We start from the raw sequence: 6937 nt of genomic DNA on the forward strand, positions 1-6937 counted from the left end.
TCAGCAGGCAGGACCGAAGTGGCCCGTCTGCACACCGTCACTCAGGCGGCAGCCCGTCACGCAGCTTTCGCCCTCGGCAAGACTCTCAGGGACTTAGCAGTTTCAAAGCAGCTGCTTCAGTCTCCATGACAGCTCACAGTCACAACCAGCACTAAGAAGTGCTACTCCCAACAGAGCCCAGGTGACAGATGAGGCCTGGACGCTGTCCCGACTGCCGCCCCGGGTCCCACGATCAGACAGAGGCCCAAGTGCTGAACGGGTTACCGGCCCGGGTCCTGCAAACACCGTGATGCTGTAGACACAGTCACCTCCTCAGGCCCAAAGCCCCTTCAGCAGATGTCTGGCCTCTCCCTGAGCCACACGCACTACAGGACTCGGGGAGCCGACTCGGCGTAAGCAGGTGGTTCTGCACGCTGGACCGCAGACGGCCCAGTGCCTTGGGACGTCACAGTCTGTTAGAAATGAAAGTCCCGACGGGACAGGGCAGCAGCTTCCATCTCCACCTGCAGCTCCAGGGAGTCTGGCTTCTTTCTTCCTCTTTCATTTTCTGTTTCTTCCACCTACACTTTTCTATTCAGCCTCTAGACCCCAGAGGGACTAGAAAGTCTAGATTTATAGTTTTCAGACATCTGAACATTATGAGGCTCAGAAATCCTCACTTTCCCTCCCCTACAGCAAAGAGGCTCTTCAGAAACCAGAGCAGAAAACTCCTGCTGTGGGGACCACCTTGCTAGCCTCTGCAGGAGAGGCACGGCACAGAGCACCTGGCAGCAGAAGGGGCAAACGAGCTCACAGGTGAGGCGCCTTTTCCGAGAGCTACCCCAAAGCGAGTACACCACCAACTGACCACACGTGGACCAAGCGTGAGAAGACCAGGAAGTACGTCTCCACCAGGGGGACACGGTAACTCACCTCCAACTTTTGTAAAAACAGAAGTTACCAACATATCAGAAAAGAATTCAGAACACTCATGGTGACAAGCGCTGAGATGGAATAGAAGAGACGAACTCCAGGAGATGAAGTCCTTCCACGATTCGAAAGAAGAAATGGACACCAGCAAAAGAATGAAATGGAACTGTTAGAGGTGAAGACTACAAGACAGGAGATCAAATCACCTCTCCAAAGTATTAGAGGCTGATTAGCCTATGCAGGAATCTCTGACCTAGAAAAAAATCACCAAAAAGATGAAAAAAATAGCCCTTAAAAATGAGGATGATATATGAGAAATACAAGATAGCATTAATCTATTCCATAAAATCCCGGAAGAAAACTTTCTAAGTCTAGAGAAGCATTCAAATATCCAGACCCAAGAAATATAAAGGACCCGATGAGAATCGACACAAGATCTGCTCCACAGCACATCACAGCCAGACTGGCAAAACCACAAAGACAGGACACTAAAAACGGCAAGAGAGAACCCTCAAGTGACTTACAAAGGTTATCCCATCAGGTTAACATCAGCTCTCTCATAGGAAACAACGAGAGCTAGGAAAGAATGGGAAGGTATAGTCAAAGTGTTAAGAGAAACAATTCGATCAAGAATACTATACCCAGCAAGATTATCTTCCACATGGGAAAAGATAAAAACCATCTCAAACAAACTGTGAAAATTTACCAACACTAGACCAGCTCTTCAAAAAATTCCGAAGAGCACTATACCAGGAAAACTAAAAAAAAAAAAAGACAGGCAGAAGAGAATAAAAACCAACCAAGGGAAGGACCAACTCGACGGTAGGAGCAAGTCCAGAAATATCAGTGACGACGTTGAATGTTAGTGGATGAACTTCTCCAATCAAGAGACACGAATGGGCTGAGTGGGTTAAAAAACAGACACCCTCTATCTGCTGCCTAGAAGAAACCCGCCTTGGACCAGCAGATGGCGTAATAGGTACGTAGCTGGTCTCCCACGTAGTCGACCGTGGTCTGAGTCCCGGACCCGGCAGCTTGAAACACACTGGGCACATGTGCAAACGTGCCCTAAATCTCGAGGACAATGGAGAAGGGACTGCAGCGTGGTCATCCCTTCGGGAGGGTGATTTTGCTTTCTATCTGGGCGAACACACAAGCAGCCTATTGCCAAAAATCTCTGGAAAAAAAGAAAGAAACCCACTTCATGGATAAAAACATACGCGGACTGAAAGGGAAGGGCTGGAAAAAAGGTACTCCATGCAAACAGAGACCAAAAAGAGGTGAAGTCACAACTAATTTCAGACAGGATGGGCTTTAAAACAAAAGCTGTAAGAGACAAAGGGCATGACGTAAAAGGGCTGCCCGTCAAGAAGACACCACTCAGAGACAGCTAGTGCCCGGCTCAGGAGCACCCAGATACGTGAGGGGAGACTGCTACATCCAAAAGGAGAGACGGGCAGCGACACACTGCTGGAGAGCTCAACACCCCACGGTCTCCTTTGGGACAGATCATCTAGACAAAGAATAAGCAAAGAGGTACAGAATCTAAATGACACCATAATAAAATGGACTTAACAGACATCTATAGAAAACCACTTTTTCTCACCTCCACATGGAACCTTTTAGAAGGCTGATCACGTGACAGGGCACAAAGCCTGTACAGAATCAAAGCACAGAAACTATACCCAGCACCTTTTCCGACCATGATGGAATTAAACTTGATATTAATTTCAGAAAAACAAAACAAAACACAAAAGGAACCAGCAGATGGTGTAATGTTTACGCTGCTGGACTCCCACGTAGTTGACCATGGTTGGGGTCCTGGACCCTGAGGGTTAAGACTCACACCAGGCAGGACCAGCAGTTGGCGTAATGGCTATGTCACTGGACTCCCATGTAGTCAACTGTGGTCCAAGTCCCAGACCCGGTGGCTTAAACTCATGCCAGGCATGTATGTGTGTGTGCCCAAGATCCTGAAAGGAGAATGGAGGAGAAGAAATTGCAGTGTGGCCTTCCCCCCAGGGGGTGATTTCTCACTTCCTGTCTCTCTGTCCTTTCTCTGTCTTTCTGGCAAGTGCACATGCCTATACCAAAAACCTCCCCCCCAAAAAAAAAAAAATTCACGCCAGGTGCATGCCCAAAATCCTGAGAGGGGAATGGGTGAGATGGGATGGCAGTGTGGCCATTCCCCCCTGGAGGGTGATTTCTCACTTTCTGTCTCTGTCTCTGTCTCTCCAGAGAACATGTGCCCTATAGCAAAAATCTAAAAAAAATGAAAATACACAATCACATGGAAACTAAATAACCTGCTCCTAAATGACTTCACAACTACTAAAGAAATTAAGACTGAAATCAAAAGATTCACGGAAACCAATGATAATGAGTACCTGGGCTTCCACCATCCACAGGACACAGCAAAAGCAGTCATAAGAGGGAAGTTCACAGCAATTAATGCACATAAGAAAAAACTGGGGGGCCAGCAGGTGGTGGAGTTAAGGCACCGGACACTCTAAAATAAATGAATGAATAAAAATTAAATGAATAGTTCTTGGGCACTCTCGGTACCTCTGCTCTCTCCTCTGCTCTTTCTTTCACTCTGTCATACCCTGCTCTGAAGAGACACTTGCCATCTTCCCCAGCGAGCAGGCCCGGCCTGTGGAGGAGGGCGGCATGCGGCCGTGCTTTGCCCAGCAGTCAGAGCATGCCGCAGCCCAACCTGGGGCTCTGCGCAGGCCATGGGCTATGACCCATCCAGTGCCTACGACTAAACAGTTCCACCTATGGAGAAAGCCCTTGTGAAGACTGGCATGCAGACAGCTCTCCCTTCTGGTGTTATGGAAGAGTAGCTCCGCGTTCTGGCTTGGCTGCATAACACTCCATAGATGTAGGAGCTGGTGTCAGAGATGAAGATTATAGAGGATGGGACCAGCAGGTGGCATGGTGACTGGGGGCACTGGACTCCCACATGGCCGACCACGGTTCGAGTCCTGGGCCTGGTGGCTTGCTTTCTCATGCTATCATTCTCTGGTCAAATTAAAATAAATAAATGGATAAATAAATTTGAATAAAATTATTTAAAAAAAGATAACAGAAGAAACACTGGTACTGTACTATTCAATTCTGGCAAAGAAAAGTCTGAAGTTAAAAAGGTGACCGAAGTGCATCGCTCATTTGTGAACTAATTTTTAAAAATTATTTAACTTAATTTAATTTACTTATTAATTTACTTTAATTTGACCAGAGGAGAGGGAAAGTGAGAGAGTAAGCCACCAGGTCCAGGTCTCAAACTGTGGTCGACCATGTGGGAGTGTCTAGCACCTTAACCACCACGCCACATGCTGGTCCCGTGAACGAATTTTTTACCCAGAAATAGAACTTCAAGGTTTGGATGACAGTGAACAGAGTTCAGCAAGTTTTGGTTCCGCTGGGAAGAATTAAAATTGATGCCATAAACAGACAATAAGAAAATGTATTGCTTGTCTTAAAAGGTTTTGCTTAAACATTTTGTATTTCTAGAAACTTAGTAACTTTAACTTTGAAAAGTTACTAAGAAGGACATGGTACCTCTTATGAAGAAGGACATGGTACCTCTGGGATCACATGAAAACTTTCTCATGTTTTTCTACTGTTGATGGTTAAACGTAAATCTGCTTTGTGGTGAACTAATTTAGTGTCTTTTTTTTTATGTATCAAAAGACATCAAGTACCAATACAAAAAATTGTATTATTTAATTCAGTAAATGGTACCCCTTCAGCAGTGTCTTTTACTTTAAAAATTATGAACTGTGCTTTTTATTCAATAAACGTAAGTTCTTTTGCAAACAAGAACTGTTGTACAAGCCGAATGAAAAGAAATAAATAAAAAAGAAGTTAACATTAAAATTAATAAATAATTCTTTTTTTTTTTCCTTTTTTGGAGAGATTTTCACTGTAGGGAGCGTGCGCTCGCCAGACAGACAGAGAGAGACATAGAGACAGAAAGCGAGAAATCACCCCCCAGGGGGGATGGTCACGCCGCAATCCCTTCTCCTCCATTCTCCTCTCGGGATCTTGGGCACGCACGCACACGCGCCCGGCGTGAGTTTTTTTAAGCCACCGGGTCCGGGACACAAACCGCGGTCAACTACATGGGAGTCCAGCGACATAGCCATTACACTAACTGCTGGTTCCCAAAATTAATAAATAATTCTTTTAAAAAGATGGAAAATGGACAACCTAACATCGTGCCTCAGAGAAGTGGGAAAACAACAGCAGCAAAAAATACCAGGGGAGGGGTTAGCAGGTGGCATGGGGGTTGAGGTGCTGGACTCCCACATGGTTGACCACGGTTTGAGTCCCAGATCTGGTGGCCTGCTTTCTCACTTTCTCTCTCTCACTCTCTTTCTGTATGTCTCTGGTCAAATTAAAATAATAGTAATAATGGTGAATAAAATTAAGTTAAATTATTATTTTTTTAAATTCCAAGGTAAAAGAAATAATAAAGATTTGAGCAGAAATAAATGAAATAGAAATAAATGAACTATACAGAAAATAAAGAAAAAATAAAAATTAAAAAAAAGAAAAGAAATAAATGCAAAAACTGGTTCTTTGAAAAGATAAACAAAATTGACATACCATTACCTAGACTAATTGAGAAGAGAGAAAGGAACCAGATAAATCAAATTTGCAGTGAAACAGACAATATTACAACAGACATAATAAAAATACAAAATATCATTAGAAGATACTATGAGTGACTATACGCCAACAAACGAGAAAACCTGGATGAGATGGACAAATTCCTGGACACATCTACTCTACTGAGATGGACTCAGGAGGACATAGGAAGCCTGAACAGACCCATTACGAGCAATGAGACTGAATCAGTAATACATAACCTGCCAACAAAGAAAAGCCCTGGTCCTGATGGCTTCACTGCTGAATTCTCCAAAACGGTCAAGGAAGACTTAGTCCCTCTTCTACTCAAGTTACTTTTAAAGATCCAAAAGGAAGGAGCTCTTCCAAATACATTTTAATGAAGCCCTCATCACCCTTATCCCCAAAATAAACAAGGACAAATATCTCTGATAAATATTATAGATGCCAAAATTCTCAACAAGATACAACATATAAAAAAGATTATACATCAAGACCAGGTAGGCTTTATTCCAGGGATGCGAGGGTGATTCAACATGTGCAAAACCATAAACATAAGAAACCATATTAACAGAAAAAAAGATAAAAACCAAATGATCAAGACCAATAGGTGGCATGGTGGTTGAGGCGCTGGATTCTCACAGGCCAATCATGGTTCAAATCCCGAACCTGGCAGCTTGCTTTCTCTCTCCCTTTCTCTCCGCCTTTCTCTGTTCAAAATTGAAGAATAATGATAATAAATAAAATTTTTAAAAAATCATATGATCAGATCAATTGATGCAGAAAAAGCATTAGATAAAATACTGCATCCCTTCATGATTAAGACTCTCAGCAAAATCGGCATAGAAGGGTCATTCCTCAACACAATAAAAGCTATCTATGAAAAACCCAGTTGGGACCAGCAGTTAGCGTAATGGCTATGTCGCTGGACTCCCATGCGGTTCGAGTCCCGGATCCGATGGCTTAAACTCACGTAGGGCGCGCGTGCGTGCATGCCCAAGATCCCGAGAGGAGAATGGAGAACAGATTACGGCGTGGCCATCCCCCTGGGGGTGATTTCTCACTTTCTGTCTCTCTGTCTCTGTCTTTCTCACGTGCTCTGTAGCAAAAACCTCTCCAAAAAATAACAACAACAACAACAAAATAACAAGCAGACTGAGACAGAACTCAAGAAAGTAATCCCATTCATCACAGTCACAAAAAGTATAAGATACCTAGGAATAAATCTAACCAAATAAGCAAAAAAAAAATAAAAACCTCTACAAGGAAAACTATGAAAAAGAAAACTAAAAAAAAAAAAAAAAAAAGGGACCAGCAGGTGGCATGGTGGTTAAGGGGCAATGGACACTCCTACATGGCTCGCCATGGTTCAAGTCCTGGATCTGGCGGCTTT

General features: G+C 43.8%; 1 protein-coding gene and 1 pseudogene across 2 annotated transcripts in view; one reads left to right on the forward strand and one right to left on the reverse strand.

Moving 5' to 3' along the window:
• AXIN1 (axin 1) overlaps positions 1-6937 on the reverse strand; it is a 74343-nt gene that overhangs the window by 49046 nt on the left and 18360 nt on the right. The gene's annotated exons all lie outside the window — the stretch shown is intronic.
• On the forward strand, positions 3517-4347 carry LOC102468984 (deoxyuridine 5'-triphosphate nucleotidohydrolase, mitochondrial-like; annotated as a pseudogene).

Source organism: Tupaia chinensis, unplaced genomic scaffold (assembly GCF_000334495.1).
Source record: "Tupaia chinensis unplaced genomic scaffold, TupChi_1.0 Scaffold000178_1, whole genome shotgun sequence".
NCBI lineage: Eukaryota > Metazoa > Chordata > Mammalia > Scandentia > Tupaiidae > Tupaia > Tupaia belangeri.